Consider the following 17852-nt stretch of genomic DNA (forward strand, 5'->3'; position numbering starts at 1 on the left):
AGCCATAAAAAATTAAATATATTTGGGGGAAAGTAGGTTGCTCTCATTTGCAAATCAAACTAGCAGATATTGATGGGTGTTTGCTGAACTGGAGATGCTAAGGTTGGTGTTATAAAGAATTCAAGCTTATTTACATTATAATTCCTACCCTCAGCAGTCTAAAGTTTGTCTTGAGAGTTATACAAATATAAAACAATGGAGAATCAATGGCATGGTGACTTATCACCCACGGTACACTTCTTTTCAGAATCCATTATTATATTTCTGATCTTGACTTTTCATGTGAGGAAAGATGTGGTGACAGGTTTCTTACTATTATTTTTTAAGTGAGAATTTGGGCTGGAGAAATGGCTCAACAGCTAAGAGAGGGTACGAGCACTTCCTGCCTCACTGGTCTCAGGAGATCGGGAACACTTTCCTGTCAGGTACCTGCCTTGTGCATCAGTTTGACTGAACTGCTGCAAGCCAGAGGAAAGACTTGTGGCATACATTACAGGCTCATTTGGGGTCAGATGAGCATATGGGACCTGCAGAAAGTTCATGGGTAAGATGTGTGCTAAAGTGTGGGTGTTAGATATGTCTGAGAAGCCTGTGTGTTGAAGTGTGGTCTTGTGTAGTGCTAGAAAGTGCTGGAAAGTGGTGGAAAGTTTAGAAGATGAAACCCAGTGGGGAATCATTAGGTCATAGGGACGGCCTTGAGTAATCACTCCACTTATTTCTGTCCCTTGCTCACCAGCTAGTAAGACATGTTAATCCAGCATGCCCTCCTGCCACCAGCAACTGCCCTGTCAGACCCATTAATCATAAATGAAAATCTCCAAGGCTATAACCCAAATAAATCATTTCTCCTTATAAGACAAATACCTCCAGTATCTCTTTGTGATTAGCACAGTACATGACCAACACACACACACACACACACTCACACACACACACACACACACTCACACACACACACACTCACACACACACAGGACTTCTCTGTGGCCTTCAGCTACACATTTATTAAAGTTTGTCAAAATAAAGTCAGTTTTGACCTTGGTAACTTTCACAGTATTGAATGCTCTCATGTTGCACTTACATTCTGCCTCTATGCGACAAGAAATCATCTCAGTGTGCATGCCGTCTAAGTTTTCTCCTCTGAGGCAGGGGTACAGAGAAGGTTAGGCAGGAAGCAGCCACAGTGAAAGCAGTAGCCAACAGTGACATATGCATGCTTGCCACAAAATCCTGTCTTCCATCACTAACTAGCTGTGCAATTTTTAAATGGAAGGCCTGAATTCTTCTTCTCTATCAAAGTATTTGGGGTTTTTTGTTTGTTTGGTTGGTTGGTTGGTTGGTTTTACTTTTGGCAAACAAATTAAGAACAGAGTTGATTTTGCTTACATATGAAAGGTATGGAAATTCATTGGAAGTGCGAGATTTTAATTGGTATGAAGGGTAGAGGATAAAGTGAAGATTCCCAGAGTATCTAGTGTAAACGCCTCATAAGAATTGAGTGATGTTTGCTAAAGCATTCGTACCTGGGTGAACACCAAGCTGGAATTCACCTGAGCACCTTATGATCTGCTGTAGTAACAATGGTCCAACAAGCCAACCTTGAACCAACAAAGCAAGAGAGTTGGAGAAGATGCTTTAAGATCATATCTGGACAGTTGGGAAAGTAATACTAACAACAGCACCAGGTGCTAGAGACCTCCAACCACTACATAGGGTCCAGAGAAAACCAGGTGCTATACCTCTAATTAGAAGACATAGCTTCATGGCTCAAATTAGCAGCCAGCCTCATGTATGGGCATTTTTCACAGTGGTCATTAAAACTGGCCATCTTTCTTTAGACTCCAAAGAAGTAGCTGACATTTTATTTCACCCAAACATTTGGTGTCTGTGTTTGAAGAACTGTTATTAACGTTCTTGTTTTCATTTACTGAGAATTTCAGATCCCCTCATGGTAAAGTTGGACAGAAGTTTTCTGAACTCTGTTCTTGTCTTAGTCCCTTCTCTTTTGCTTTGTCAGAAACAGTCTGTTTAGATACATACATCTGTAGATGCAGAAAGGTCCAAGCTGTGTTGCCATCTTAACAATTACTAAATTTGGGGATTGAATGGACTCATTAAGTTGGCCTCAAACTTTTAAAACACTACCATTTTTAAGTAGAGAAAGAGAAATATTTTGTGATTCCCCAAACACCCCTCATCTCCTTTTGTTCCCTCCTAGGGAAAAAGGCGGCATCCAATCAGAGACCAACTGAATATTTGTAGACATGGTACCAAGGGGAGGGATTTTCTTGTCTGGTTGGCTACCATTGCTCATTTATTGATGGTTACATTGTTATCTCAGAAGTAACATAAAGATAGACAAGTAACAAAGCTGGACAAATGAAGCGATAATAAATGAGAAGAGTATAGACAGACCAGCATGGAAAGCCTGGGTGGGCAGCACCCACTCTGGTAACATTGCACCACTCCAAGGCATGACAGTACAAGAGCTACTTTCTGTATGAAACTGAGGCCAAGGCATCACTGTCTTCAGATGTGAGCTCTACATCTGGCTTAGAGCTCTAACTTAGGTGTGCCAGCATTCATAGCTATATCAAGAGCTAAATGGTTTATTCAACAACCACCCCTTATATCACTAAATGGACACCCAGAGTAAAATCAATAAAAAATTCAATCAAATTCACCTTGCATTTTCATTTGCAACATAATGGTTTTACTGACTGAAATCATGACGATAGCCTCTTACAACAAGCCAAACACCACCTCTAAGTCTTTGTGCATTGTCACTATTAATTAATCCTGTGAAATACTATTATCACCTTTTAAAGGACAGAAAAACAGACACTGGACAGTTAGATAACTTTTGCAAGTCATAGTGGTGTAAGCAGAGGAGCTGAGATTTGAATAGAGGAAAATGATCTTGATTAACCTCTATTGTCTCACACGTGCATTGTAAATACAAAATAGAAACAAAAACATGGAAATTGAAGTTCAAAGTTGCACCATCCTTCTTCCATGGTTTTCTGTACACTCTGTCCTTTTCTCTTTGTTTCTCTGCATGACTAACTTCTCAATTTTTCATTAACTTACTTATTTATGCTCTTTACATTCCAATATCAGCTCCCCCCTCCTCCCAGTTCCCACCTCTCAGAGCTCCTTCTCCCCATTCCTCCTCCTCTTCTCCTCTGAGAATGGAGAGCCTCACCCCCTGGGTAACACACACACACACACACACACACACACACACACACACACACACACCTCACATTATGTAACTGCAAGGCTAGGTATATGCTCTCTCACTGAGGTCAGACAAGGCAGCATACTTAGGGGAACAGGGTTCACAGGTAGGCAACAGATTCAGGGATAGACCCTGCTCCAGTTGTTGGGGGACCCACATGAAAACCAAGCTGTGTATCTGCTACATATGTGCTAAGGTCCTAAGTCCAGCTCACGTCCACTCTTTGGTTGGTGGTTTAGTCTCTGGGAGCTCCCAAAGGCCCAGCTTAGTTGACTCTGATGGTCTTCTTGTGGAGTCCCTGTCCTCTTTAGGTCCCTCAATCCTTCCCCCAACTCTTCCAAAAGACTCCCTGAGTTCTTTCTAATGTTTGGCAGTGGGTCTCTACATCTGTTTGGTCAGCTGTTGAATGGAGACTCTCAGAAGACAATTATGCTAGGATCCTGCTGCAAGCATAATGGAGTATCGTTAATAGTGTCAAGAATTGGTTCTTGCCCATGGGATGGGTCTCAATTTGGACCAGTCATTGTTTGGCCATTCCCTCTATCTTTGTTCCATCCTGTAGGGAGAACACATTTTGGGTTGAAGGTTTTGTGGGTCAGTTGCTGGCCTCATCCTTCCACCAGGAGTCCTGCCTGGCTGTAAGAAGTGGCCACTTTAGAATCCATATCCCCCGTGGTTAGGAGTTTCAGCCATAGTCACCTCTATAAACACCTCAGGCACAGCACACTCTGGTGAGAATGTAGAGCAAGAGGAACTCCTACACTGCTGGTGGGAGTGTGAACTTATACCATTCTGGAAAATGATCTGGTGGTTTCTCAGAAAATTTGGAATAGTTCTACCTCAAAACCCAGCCATACCGCTCCTCGCATATACCCAAAAGATGGTCCTCCATCCCACAAGGACACAAGCTCCACTGTGTTCATCACAGCTTTATTCATGACAGCCAGAAAATGGAAAAAAAAAAACCTCAATGTTCCTCAACTGAAGAATGGAGAAAGACAATGTGGTTCATTTATACAATGGAACACTACTCAGCTACTAAAAGTAAGGACATCATGAAACTTGCAGGCAAATGGATGGAACTAGAAAATATCCTGAGTGAGGTAACCCAGATCCAAAAGGATAATGTATGATATGTACTCACTTATAAGTGGATATTAGCCATAAAGTAGAGGATAGCCATGCTACAATCAACAGGACCAACGTAGACAAATAACAAAGAGTGCAAAGGGAAGATGGTTGAATCTTACTCAGAAGGAGAAATAAAATAGATATCAGAGGAGGTAGATGAAAGAAGGGAACTGGGTGGGGGTGGGGGAGCAGGAATGGGGTCAGATCACATGTTAGGAGAGCATGAAAGAGAGAACTGAAATTGGCTGTGCTGGGGAGTGGGCATCTCTAGGAGATTCCAGAGACTTGGAACAGGTGAAGGCCCCAGGATAATTTTTCATGTTTTTAAAGCACTAAAAACTTAGAACCCACAGGCTACTCTGATCATGGAAACAACTAGGCTAAGTACAAAGCTTTATCTCTTGTTCCTCTCCTCCAAATGCAATCCCACAGTCTCATCCCCAGCTCTGCAGCTGATCACCTGCTCTGCTATCCCTGTACCCCATATCCACTGAATCACACATACTCTCCTAACCTCACGCCCAGTGGACAAAGCAGATTCTGATAGAACACATTGCTCTCCTCCATCCATTCAGCCCCCACCTCTAGCCCAGCTCCATTTCTAAGTGTTAGCTACCAATACCTAGAAATACATTATACCTGAAACCCCTAATGGATATGCCTAGCAGTATTCCAGAAGAATTTCTTCTGGGCAGCATACAGCCACAACATTCTCCTAATAACCAGAGAAAACAACAAAAACCAGGGGGTGAAGAGATAGACAAAGACAAGACCAGATATCAATACCTAGATTTATAGTCTTCCCAAACTCAGATGCCTAGAAGTCAGTGCAAACCAGAATCAATACCATCCAGGACAATATGTTTTCTACTATTGTCCAGAAAACCTACCACAATATGCCTTTGAGTATTGCAGCATAATTGATGCACACACACACACACACACACACACACACACACACACAGAACTTAAAACGGTCTTTAGGATAAGCGACCTTAACATTTCACCAGAAAACTCCTAAAGCTGATTAACATATTCAGCAAAGTACCTGGATATAAAATTAACTAACAAATAAAACCAGTATCTCTTCTATGTACAAATAACAAATGGACAAATTAAGAAATCAAGAAAATAGCACCTTTTACAACACTCTCAAGTAATATAAAATCTTGGGGTGACTCTAACCAAGCAACATAAAGATTTCCATAATAAAAAACTTTAAAACATCTAAGAAACAATTGAAAAAGATATCAGAAGGTGGAAAGATTTCCCTGCTCATGGTAGGATTAGCATAGTAAAAAAAAAATGGCCATCAGACAAGAGCAATTTACAAATTTAATGCACTATCCATTAAAAAACACAGTTGTTCACAGATCTTGAGAGGACAGTTTTCAGCTTCATGAGGAAACATAAGAAGCCCAGGATAGTAAAAACAATTCTGAATAGTAAAAGAACTGCAGGAGGCATTACCTTCCCTAATTTCCAGTTGCATTACAGAGATATAGCAATAGAAATAGCATGGTATTAACCCAAAAAACAGACATACTGATTAATGGAATCTAACTGAAGACCCAGAAATTAGCCCATGGTTAATCTAGATGGCAGAAGGTAGAAAAATCCAAATAGATCCATACTTAGCATCCTGCACAAAACTCAACTCCAAAAGGTCTCAACAGAAAGCCAGATACACTGAACCCGATAGAAGAGAAAGTTAGAAACAGCATGAATTCACTGGCACAGGAGACAACCTCATGAACAGAAAGAACAGTGTTAGCACAGGCAGTAAGATCAACAAGAAATAATAAATAAGCAGGACTGAAGTGGAACATTCTGGTTGTGTCATGTGATGCAGACTCATGCAAGTGTTTTGCATCACATAACACACCAGAAACTTTGGCTTCACAGGACCTCATAAAACTGAGAAGCTTATGCATGAAGAATTTCATTTTTCCAGCAAAGTCACAGCTTACAAATGGAAAAAGATTTTTACCAAACAGTGGAGGGTTAATATCCAAAGTATATAAAGAACTCAAAGACTAGATGTCAAAAATTGGGCACAAATCTAAACAGAGAATTCTCTAAAAAGCAAACTCAAACATTCACCATCTTTCATTGCTAGTGGGAGTGCAAACTTGTACAACCACTGTGGTAATCAATATGGCAGCTACTCAGAAAGATGGGAATCAATCTACCTCAAGATCCAGCTATACTACTCTTGTGCATAAACCCAAAGGATGCTTCATCATACCACAAGGACTCTTGTTCAATCATATTCATTGTTGTTGAGTTTTTGTTTGTTTGTTTTTGCTTTTTCCCCCAAGGCAGGTTTTCTCTATGTAGCCTTAACTGTCATGAAACAAACTCTGTAGACCAGGATGACCTTGAACTCAGATATCTGCCTGCCTCTGCCTCTAGAATGCTGTGATTAAAGTCATAAGCCACCACTACCTGGCTCTGCTGTATTATTAATTTTGAAAACAAACTAGATGCCCTTCAATAAAAGAATGAATAAAGAATGTACACAATGGAATATTACTCAGATAGTTTTTTTTAATGTCATGAAATTTGCAGGCTAATGGATAGAATTAGGGGGAAAAACAAATACATCCTAGGTAATCCAGACCCAGAAAGACAAATATAGTATGTGTTCACTTGTAACTGTACAATAGCTGTTAAATAACCAAGTTACAATCTGTTTTTGAAATATTTAATTCCAATGTGGGGCTTCTACCCTGCCTTTGATCATTAATTCCCCAATAAAGGACACATAACTTTTATTATTCACAATAATCCTTAATCATCATTAGAACTGAGCAGACATCTACCATCCATGCTACTAGAATCTACTTTCCTATTGATAATCCCAAGTTCTTACTTATTATGTTTCATCTGGGCTGCTCTTAACTCCAATTGCTCATGCTTTCTTGACTCCTAACCCATGGCATCTTGCTTCTCTCTTCACCTTCTTTTCTTCCCCTCTCATGGTTCTCCTCCAACCCCAACCCCAGGAACCCTAAAACTAACCTGTCTTTTCTGCCCAGCCTTTGGCCATCAGCATCTTTATTCACCAATCAGAAATAACTTGAAGACAAGGTTACTTATTGTCATTTGCATCTACGTGTGGACTCTCTTATCTCTGGGGCAACCAGGGTTTCAGGGCTTGTATTTAGAATTATAATACATAGCAACAAACCAAGCCTCAACAATAATCCATAGACCCAGAGAGGTTATATACAGTAAAAGGATTCAAGGGGGATACATGTATTTCTCTGAGAGGGAAAAATAGAACAAATTTTATGGGTAGATTGATGCTGTGGATGCAGAGACGAGAACAGGAGGATCAGGTGAAAGGGGGGTGAGAAATAGGATTGGGAAATAATAAGAGTGGAGAGATATCTAGAATTGGAGGACATTGGGGGCGGTTGTTATGGAAACCTAGTACAGTGGGAACTTCCTATAATATATAAAGGTAATCCTAAGGAAGTCTCCAAATGATGAGGAAGACAGAACCCCAACTGGCCATCTCTTGTCACAAAACAAAACTTCCAGTATCAGGAATGGATTTCATCCAATGGAGTTGTTGGATGAAGGGGTCCCATGGAAATTCCAAAACAACCCAGGCTGTTGCCAAGACAACAAACTGGCAGCAAGGTTCCATTGCTGAAGATAACACACACACAACTCACCCAACATGAAGAAGCTAAGTTGGTACCTACATTGAGGCTTCACACCTATGTTCTTGTGTCCTTGTCATAGAAAGATACTCTGCAGGCTACCAAAAGAGGAAATGTAAACACCAAGCCAACCACAAAACTTGTGATTTACAATCTGTCCTGCCTGCAAAACATGCTAATGCAATGGTGTCACAGAGTTTGTAGGAGTGACCAACCAATATCTGACTTGATTGAAGACCTACATAATCCATACCTGACATTGGGTGACCAAACAAGAGATTAACTAGTCCAGGGACTAGGGTAAAATCAGATACTACTGGTCTTTAAAAGAGTAGCAATAAAAGGAATCCATGAATCCTATTCATATTCTGTTATATCTATAGATTAGTGTCATCTTTAGAGATGCTTCCTCCTGAAGCAAATGGAAATAAATACAGAGACCCACAGCCAAACATTATGCAGAGGATGAGAGGCCTTGGAACAGTCAACTTTAAATTGGATGTCTCTATCAAAACCCTCCGCTCAGAAAACGAGGAAGAAAGATTGTAAGAGCCAGAGGGGATGGAGGACACCAAGAAAACAAGGCTTTCTAAATCAACACAATCAAAGCTCATATGAATTCGTGGAGACGGAGGCAGCATGCACAGAGCCTGCACAGGTCTGCATCATGTCCTCTGGATATATATTATGGCTTCTACTTTAGTGTTTTTTATGGTATTCCTGAGTATGCAAATGATTAGGTCTCTGACTTTTGTGACTTTTCTTAACCTCTTTTCCTTCTGTTTGTTTGTCTTGTCTAACTCCCATGTATCTATATATTTTATATTTTTTATCATTATCACTTAGAAGCCTGTTTAGTTTCTAATCAAAGACAGTGTGGGAGTAGATCTGAATGGAAGGGGACATAGGGAGCAACCGGAAGGAGTAAAGGGAGGAGAAATACCCTACCTCCACCTAACTTGAGAGTTGTGATTGTGGGCAGGCATCATACCCAGCCAGTTTTTATGTAAATGCTGGGGTCTGAACCCTGAGCTACACACTTACACAACAATAGATTTGTCCACTGAGCCATCTTCCTACCCAAAAGAAGTATTTATTGAAATTTTGAGGGAAAAAAATGGAAGAAAAGGAAATAAAAGATAGAAAGTTTTAAAGATACTTTGAACTGGACTGCCTTGTCTGGCCTCAATGGAAGAGGAAGCGCCTAGGCTTGCAGAGACTTGAAGGACCAGGGTAGGGGAGACACCCAGGGGCCACCACCCACTCAGAGGAGAAGGGAAGAGGAGATGAGGGAAGGATTATGGGAGGAGGTGACAGGGAGGGGGATGTAAAGTAAGTAAGTAAAAAAATTAATTTTTAAAAAAGAAAAGAAATTGCTTACACACAAGAAAGCAAGCCAGCTCCCTATCTCTGGTACTCTCATCCAAATGAGATATTTCGCTGATTAAAGCAAAAGCTGCTTCACTTCCAAAAGCCTGCCCACTATTTATTATCTTTCATTCTGTCTAGAGGTTAAAGTATGCAAACCTTCCGTTGCTCGCATACCTCATGTCTTGGAGACAGGCTTCAATTGCAATTAGCCTCTCTGCTTTTGCTGATGACAGCTATGCCCTTCATCTGTCTTGCTCTTTACAGCCATCTGCAACGTGGCCTGGCTCAGTCAACAAAATCATGCAGAGTGGCCCTAAATTTCCATTTTCATGGGACCCAAAGACATCATCTGTTCTCTAAACAAAGATTCCAGTGACCCCCTACTTCTCACCATCTTAACCAATATTGCCTGAAATTATTTGTCTTTCTTCATCTACAACCTCCAGTGGTACCATTCTGCATCTGCCTTACCCAGGATGCAATGTGCTCTTCGTTATCACTAGGTTCACTTTTCTACACAGCTTCGTGTTTAAGCAACATTTTCTACTTTGAGAGTTGTTTCAACTGGGCCAAAGGTTTGTGTTACTTTCCTATAAATGTCAAGCAGTGCCTAGGATGAATTAGTTTGGAGGCGCCCAGATCCATTACAAGGCTGACCCAAGAGAACCAAGATCCCAGCAGCAAAGCCAAAATGGGTTGAGGGTGGGTGGCAGGGTAGAGCCTCCATATATTTTATACAATGAAATGATAAAAGCTATTTAGTACTGCAGTGAATTCCATCCATTAATCTGACAGTATTTTTTTTAAAGCCAGTCCCCTATGTTTGTCTCTCTGAAAAGCCATTTGTACCAACAGAATAATTTGTTAAAAGCCTATGAGTAAGCAGGACAAACATTCTCTCCCTGGTCTCAGATGATTGTCATGTTCAGTTTTACAACTATTTTTTATAATAAAGTTTTAGTTGAAATAGAATTATATCGCCTTCCCCCACTCTTTCCTCTTTCCTGGCTCTCCCTCCCTCCAATCCTTCTCATATCACCCCACTCTAAAGTTGATAGTTTCTTTTAATTTGATTATTGTTGTTATATATGTATGTGTGCACAAATACATAGTTATAACTGAAATAGTCCATTTTATTGTTTTAATATATACAGTTTCGGAGTAGTATCTCTTACTCCCATTTTCCATGTTGGAATTTATATTTTTCCTGATTTAAATGTTTCACACATAACTTCGGGGGGAAAAGCCCACTGGTTTTCCTCTTTATTTTATTTCATACAAAAATGTTAAGTTCATGAACTTTATTTTAGATTCAAGTAACTTAACCTGACAGACCAGATGTAACACCAAGTTTTTTCATGATTTTAAATGCTTTATGCTATTCTTATTTGTGTGAGGGGAGGCTGTGTGCCTGAAGTGGCCAGATAAAGATATCAGATCACCTATAATAGGAGCTGATGGCCAAACTCTAGTCCTCTGAAATACTGACTAGTGCTTCTAACCATTGAGCCATCTCTCTCCTCTCCCCTTTTTGAGATCTTGGTCAATGCTAAGCCTTACTTTTCTTGTCTAAAATGAGCATAATAGTGTCTACATGTCCAGATTGCAAGAGTTATCAGAAGCATATGCAAGATCTCTGTAGTTAAGCATATGCAGTCCTCTGCAAATGACAGCTGCTAATAAAGCACTGAGTGACTCTCAGAGGACTTTCTCATCTCTCTTTCCCCTCCGATTTCTATTTCACTTAAAGATAACCATCACTAGCTTTGAGAATTTTTTTATACAATCAAATTCCTTTACTTGTAAAAAACAAAACAAAACAAACAAAAAAGGCACACATTAACCTTCATTATACTGTACATTACTACACACCGTACTACAACTGCAGCTGGAGCAGAGGACTATGTTCATCACTGGGCCTTTGGGATCAGGAAGGCCAGATGACAGAAGGGGGGCTCCACATGAACTCAGAATATTGACAAATCACTGTCTAATCCTTGGGTTTTTCATTTATGAAGTGTGAATAAAAACAATTTCTTCAGCAAAGCCCAACAAGGAGGCTCTGAAGAGATGGCTCAGTGATTATGAACATTGGCTGCTCTTCCAGATGACCTGAGTTTGAATCCCAGCACCCACATGGATGAATATACCTTCTCTAGTGTCAGTTCCATGAGTATCTGAGACCCTGTTCATATGGTACATATGCCATCACGTGTAACAGGCATGTAAGTAGTGAATATATATAAATACTAAGTCTATATACATAAAATAAAGATAAAATAATATTTTACAAAACAATAAAAATATCAAATTATACAACACATATGAAGTACTCAATAGACACTTACTAACTTTCATTTAACCTTTTAGTGACTGGGCAAATAAAAATGAGAAGATCCATCCAATTCTCTAGTAACCAAAGAAAGACAAAATACAACAACTCAATATGTCTGTTGTTGCAAGAATTGACATTAACTAGGGGTGTTGAGACATGAATTGTGTACTCCAGCAGAGAGGAAAACTAAGCCAGAGCAGCCATTTGGAAAAACACTCCATAAATCTTGATGGAATAATCTTCATATCTATGAACAAGCAGACATTGCAATGGAAATAGTCTTGTGAAATTCTCATTCAAGTCCATAAGGACATTGAAATGAGAATTATGACAGTGTGGTTTACCAAGTGTGGTGACAAAAGTAAGGTGTCACCGTCAAATTCTAGTGGTTTGCTTTATAGAATTCTATACTAAGCTAAAAAGAATGAACTAGATATGCAGGTGACACATAGTTTATAGTAAGAAAAGGAGGGAATATATGTTGTTTATACAAATTAAAGACACACGTAAAACAACTCTGAGTATTTTACAATGTGCATCAAAACCCTAGTCCATGTACCAAAGCCCCTGGAGCAGGTGGCTATGGGAGAGAATGGTAGTGAAGAGACAGTGGGGAGAGATTACAAGGTATGGAGAGCTTTGGTCATTATACAGACCAAAGTCAACTGTCATCATGAACTAAGGCTTTATAAGTGCCTGGAGTCCAGAAACCAAAACTGGAAAAAAATACGTGAATAAGAAAAAACACCTCTGAAAGACCCCATGGTTATGTGTGTGTGCGTCTATACTCAGGAGAAATTCTGTAATAACACACACTAAATTACAGTGCCTTTTTAAAAGAGAAAGTCAAGCTGGGGTTAACAAAGAAGTAGGGAAGGATAACTGAATATTTTTACACAGTATTTAAATTCGTGTCATCCATAGAAATAACATCTATTTGACATCACCTTTAATTAACCTCCTGTCTCCATTCTTTCTGCCTCATATCTCAATATTCATATTTACACCCTGCTGTGTCAGAACCTTTATGAAACTGACACTGGGATTCGAAGTTTTCACTTAGGAGCCTTTCGGGGGCTTCATTTCCTGCTATGTAATTCCTAAATTTGTAACATGACAGAAAAACAGCCCTGAGCAAGCTGTTACACACTCTCCAGACCAGATCTAAGTCCACATAAGCTTTATATTTGAAAAATTAGGCTCCTTGTCTATTTCTACACTATAATCTCTCTTATATTCCATTTTTCTCATGCCTGAACTGCTGTGCCCTTATTACACAATCAGACAAATTCCCCCACCTACTTCTGCCACAGCTACATCATTTCATCTCCATTGTAGAGTAGTCTCTCAGCCCCTGCTTCCCTGATCAGGCATTGTTACCTGCCCTCACATCGATTTTTTTTTTTCACGCTTTTAAATAATCCTCAAAGAAGCCTGAGCTCAGTGACCCAGGTTAATTATCACCAAAATCCACATCCCTGAATACATCATGAACTGGGTTTTCTGTAAATTTTAAAATTCTAGTAACCTGCAGGGCCTGGCACTCACACACACAATGGATACAGAATAACTATTGAATTGAATTGCAAATTTTATTCTCAGACTATTTCTTTAAATGAACTGCAAGGCCATTATTTTGAGCAAAGTGTAGGGGAAATGAAAAATTATATCCTACGTATCAAGATTAAAAGAATCTGATAGAGCTCCCTTTCCTATAAATTCAAATAAATATTCCCCCAAAAGTCATAATAGTCTTTTGCTATTGGGCCATAAAAGAAAGAACAAGGAAGGCTGACTGGCTAGGCTTTGAGAGTTGACACAGTAGTAAGTTCTCTGCTTTTTCCATCTCTCTGTGGTATACACTTTCTAAGAGATAAAGGTTAAATAACTCAGGCTTCTAACAAACGAAAAAGAAAAAGAGTTGGATGTGGAAGAAGAGAGAAAAGTGAATAGAAGTGAGAATAGAAGGAAAGGTACATGGTACCATCCCAAGACATTCTAATCAAAGGATAAGAGACACAGGAACCCCAAAGCAAAAACCTTTGTGGCAGTACTGATTCTATGTAGCCAAAAGTCATGACTGACAGCCTCTGCACAAGGCTGTTAGTGCCAGCAGAAAATGAACAGGGAATTCCATACCCTAATTAAGGTTTAGTGATTGGAAGCATCTTCTTTTCCTATTGATGGAACCAGTGGAAGCCAGTCAGGGCACTGAGAGGATTAGCACCACCCTTCTCTATGAATCTTTTGTCAAAGACCAGCTTTTCATTTTGAATGCCTACATCTATCAATATACCGCCCTCCAACCAAAAGAGTCAGGAGAAGATCTAAGAGAAAAGAGGGTGTAGAAGGGATTCCTACCTAACAGTACAATGGCAAGCCTACTGAAGTCAGAAATGCAATGGGCCAGAATCTATATTCCAAGTTTGAGAACTGTTTATGGCACAGGACTCCACTCATATCTTCACGGTGGAATCAAAAGTATAAAAATGGTGGACATGCTACAACCACAGGGTGCCTGAGAACTCAAGTGACATTGGTGCTTCATCCTCTAAAATGCACCCATGCAATCTGCAGAAACCTAAGCAGAATCACTTTTTCTGAGGAAATAGAAAATGCTGAGAGCTGGGAAAATTAACACTTGAGTGATAAGAGAAAGTTAACAGATGTCACCACTAAGTTGACTGACAAGAGCTTCTAAGCTCCTCTTACAAATGACCTGAAGAGACATTTCTCCAAGCAGATGTTGTGATGGCCACAAATACATAGGAAAATGCACAGCATCACTAGGAAATGCAATGAGAAGTCTCTCTGACCCCACAGCAAGGTTTTTTATCACAAAGGCAAAAAGTCAGAATTCCTAGCGAGCACAGAGGAAGGGAGCTGTGGGTGAGAGGGGGAATTAGAGGAACCATTATGGAAAACAGTATGGATGTCTCTTCAAAGACCAGAAATAGAATCACCATATGATCTGGCAATCCCACTCTAGGGCATACGGCCAAGGAAATGAAGTCAATATGTTGAATACATCTGCACTCGCATGTTTACTACAGCACAGGAACAAAGCACGCATTCAAAGTATGTGTTGATTGACAAATGAATGTATAAAAAATGTAGTGTGTTTATGTATAATGGAATATTACTTCTTTATAAAATGAATAAAATTCTATCATTGGTAGTAATATGTATGAAATTGGAAAACATGTTAAATAAAATCCCCAGCACAGGAAAATAAATAATGCATGTTCCACATTATATGTGGATGCTAAGATGGTAATTAGAAGGAGGGATGCTGGGAAGATGACTCAGTCAGTAAAATGCTTGATGTGAAAGCAAGAGAACCTGAGTTTAGCTCTCTCCAGCAGCCAATGAAAATTCAGGCACAGTGACGTGACACATGCTTGCAATCCCAGCACTGGGAGATGAAGACCGAGATTCCTGGGGCTTGCTGGCTAGCCAATCTAACAGAATAGATGAGCTCCGGGTTCAGATAAGTGCCCTGTCTTAATAAATCTGGTGGAAAGTAACATAGAAAGGCATCTGGTGTCAACTTCTGGTCTCCCACACATGTAAGCAAACATACTTACATGAACACATGAATACACATGCACACACACACACATACACACACACACATATGAAACAATAGCGGTTACAAGAACCTAGAACAGATATGGCAAGGAGGGGGAGTGAACGGAGATGGTTAATAACACAGGAACGAGCAGTTAGAACAATAACTTCTGTTGCTCTTAGGACAGTAGCATTACTATGGTTGACAATATTCTGTGTATTTTAAACTGCCTAGCAGAGATCACTTTCAATGTTTTGTTTCTTTAAAACTAATGATAAATATTAAATGAAATGGTAAATATTTCAGCCACCTTGATCTGATCATAGCACAACGAATAGATGTATTGAAATGTCACATTATATCCTAAAAGATATATTCTGATCAGTTAGAACTAATAGCACCAGTAGAAATGAGCATCTCTGTGTTTCAGGACAGATCATCTATGGAAATGGAAGGAAAGAAAAAGATAGGAAAGAAATTGGTATCAAAGACTTGAGAAACAATAACAAAAGATTTAGTAATATCTACATTATTATAGTTCCAAAAAAAGGAGAAATGTAAAGCTTAAAAAATAGCCACAGAAATAAAAGTTAAAATTACTCCAAATGTGTGGAAACTGAGGAAACCTCAAAGACTTTACCCAAAGAAACTCACGCCAAGATACATTACAATGAACTTTCTAAAAATAAATTTCTGGGAAATGTTGGAAATCTTGAAAGAAGCAGCACATACGGGTGACACTGATCTGGGACAGCAGGCTCTTCACCCAGAATCACTTAGTAGGAGGGAATTGGAACATTTTAAAATTCTATACGAATTGATAGCATGGATCCCTGTGATCACCATAAGTATTCTAAACAATGAAGAGAAAATAAAAATTACTCAGCTAAAAGAAAACTAAGAATTTATTGCTATTGTGCTTACTCTGGAAACAAAGCTGAAGAAAATTCTGTAAACAGAAAGAAAGTACAGAAGAAAGAGACATAGAGGTGCAGAAAGGATTCCCCCACAGTGCTTGGCAGGATGGAGCCACACTCCAGCCATAGGCTCCTGCTGGTTTTCCTGAGGATCATTGTTCTTTTTGTCTGTAAACTGTTTTATCATGTGGGGGTGTAAAGCTCATCTTTGCTATCACATGTTAACTAGAAGTTCAAACCCCCTGACTGTGCAGAGACTGGGGATTCAGTAGGGGTCCACAGACCCCCAGACACCCTGAATCTGGGAGGCAGAAGTTAATCTGAAGAGAGGAAACAACCAGATAACTCAGGTCCTAGCTCAACGAAAGAGATACCCTGTGTGTGTGTGTGGGGGGGGGGGGGGGGGAGGGACAGAGATCTATGAAGGGGGAATGCTGGGAATTGATATTTCAGGTACATGCACGGTTGACATTGCCAAGGCCAGAACAAAGAACCATCTGAAGATTAGAGAAATCAGAAACAGGTGATTATCTGGAATGCTTTGTTATCTCCAGATAGACAGGAAACTTTTTGCTTCATAGTGTAGTGGGATTCTGAGACCAGCTTTGACGTCATAGTGAGAAATGTTGTTGCTCTGATCTCACCTAACAAATCATAAAGTCAAGACACCCGAGGACTAAACTGTTGCCAAGAAACTTCAATATGTGGCAAATCTTACAGAATTTTAATATTATAGTACTCAGAGTATTTATATAATATTTATAATTAAATATATATAATAACTAAATAGTTATAATGTTTTAATATTACACTGTTCAGAATACTTATAATAATACAAAAATATCCATGATCCAATAAGGAAAACTCTGCAATGTCAGCATCCAACAAAGTGTACAAGTCGTTCAAGAAGGGGGAGGCTGTGACACACAATGAGACGGCTGATCATTCTGTCCCTCCCATCTTGTACATGGCCTGGACAACTGACATTTATCATTGAAAAAAATAGGACTTATGTACTTTACATTGTTTACTTTACATGTAAGATCTCCTTTTCAGGACATCATGATGAAGCCATGCACTTCATAATGATCTTGAAGGCTTATGCAGGTTGTTTTAATTATCAACTTGGCATAAACTAGAACCATTCGGGAAGAAAGTCTTAATGTCCTGTAGGGTTGTCTGTGGGGGAAATTGTCTTGATTCTTATTTGATGAAAGAACTAGCCCTTTGTGAGAGACACCATTACTTGGGGTCAGGGGGTGTCTTAAGGTATATACTACAAGAGAAGGCTAGATGGGAGCAAGCAAGGAAGGATCCATTCATTTCTCTCTGATCTTGACTGTGGTTGTGTTGTGCCTAGCTGCTTACGTTTCTACCCAAACTTCACCTTGAATTACAAGCCAAATAAATGCTTTCTCCCATGTGTTGCTTCTTACTAGAGTATTTTATATACTAAATATACATAAAAGTAGAATGGAACGTAAATTTGTCTGACAACAATATGCCCAAACTTACTCAAGGTTAGTTGTGGCTGTCAATCAAACTGCATTCTAAAAATAACCAGCAGGGATCTTACTCCCTCTCCCCAGCAGTGGATTGAAGGTCAAAGTCT

The sequence above is a fragment of the Arvicanthis niloticus genome, chromosome 3 (genome assembly GCF_011762505.2).
Source record: "Arvicanthis niloticus isolate mArvNil1 chromosome 3, mArvNil1.pat.X, whole genome shotgun sequence".
In the NCBI taxonomy this organism is placed as follows: domain Eukaryota; kingdom Metazoa; phylum Chordata; class Mammalia; order Rodentia; family Muridae; genus Arvicanthis; species Arvicanthis niloticus.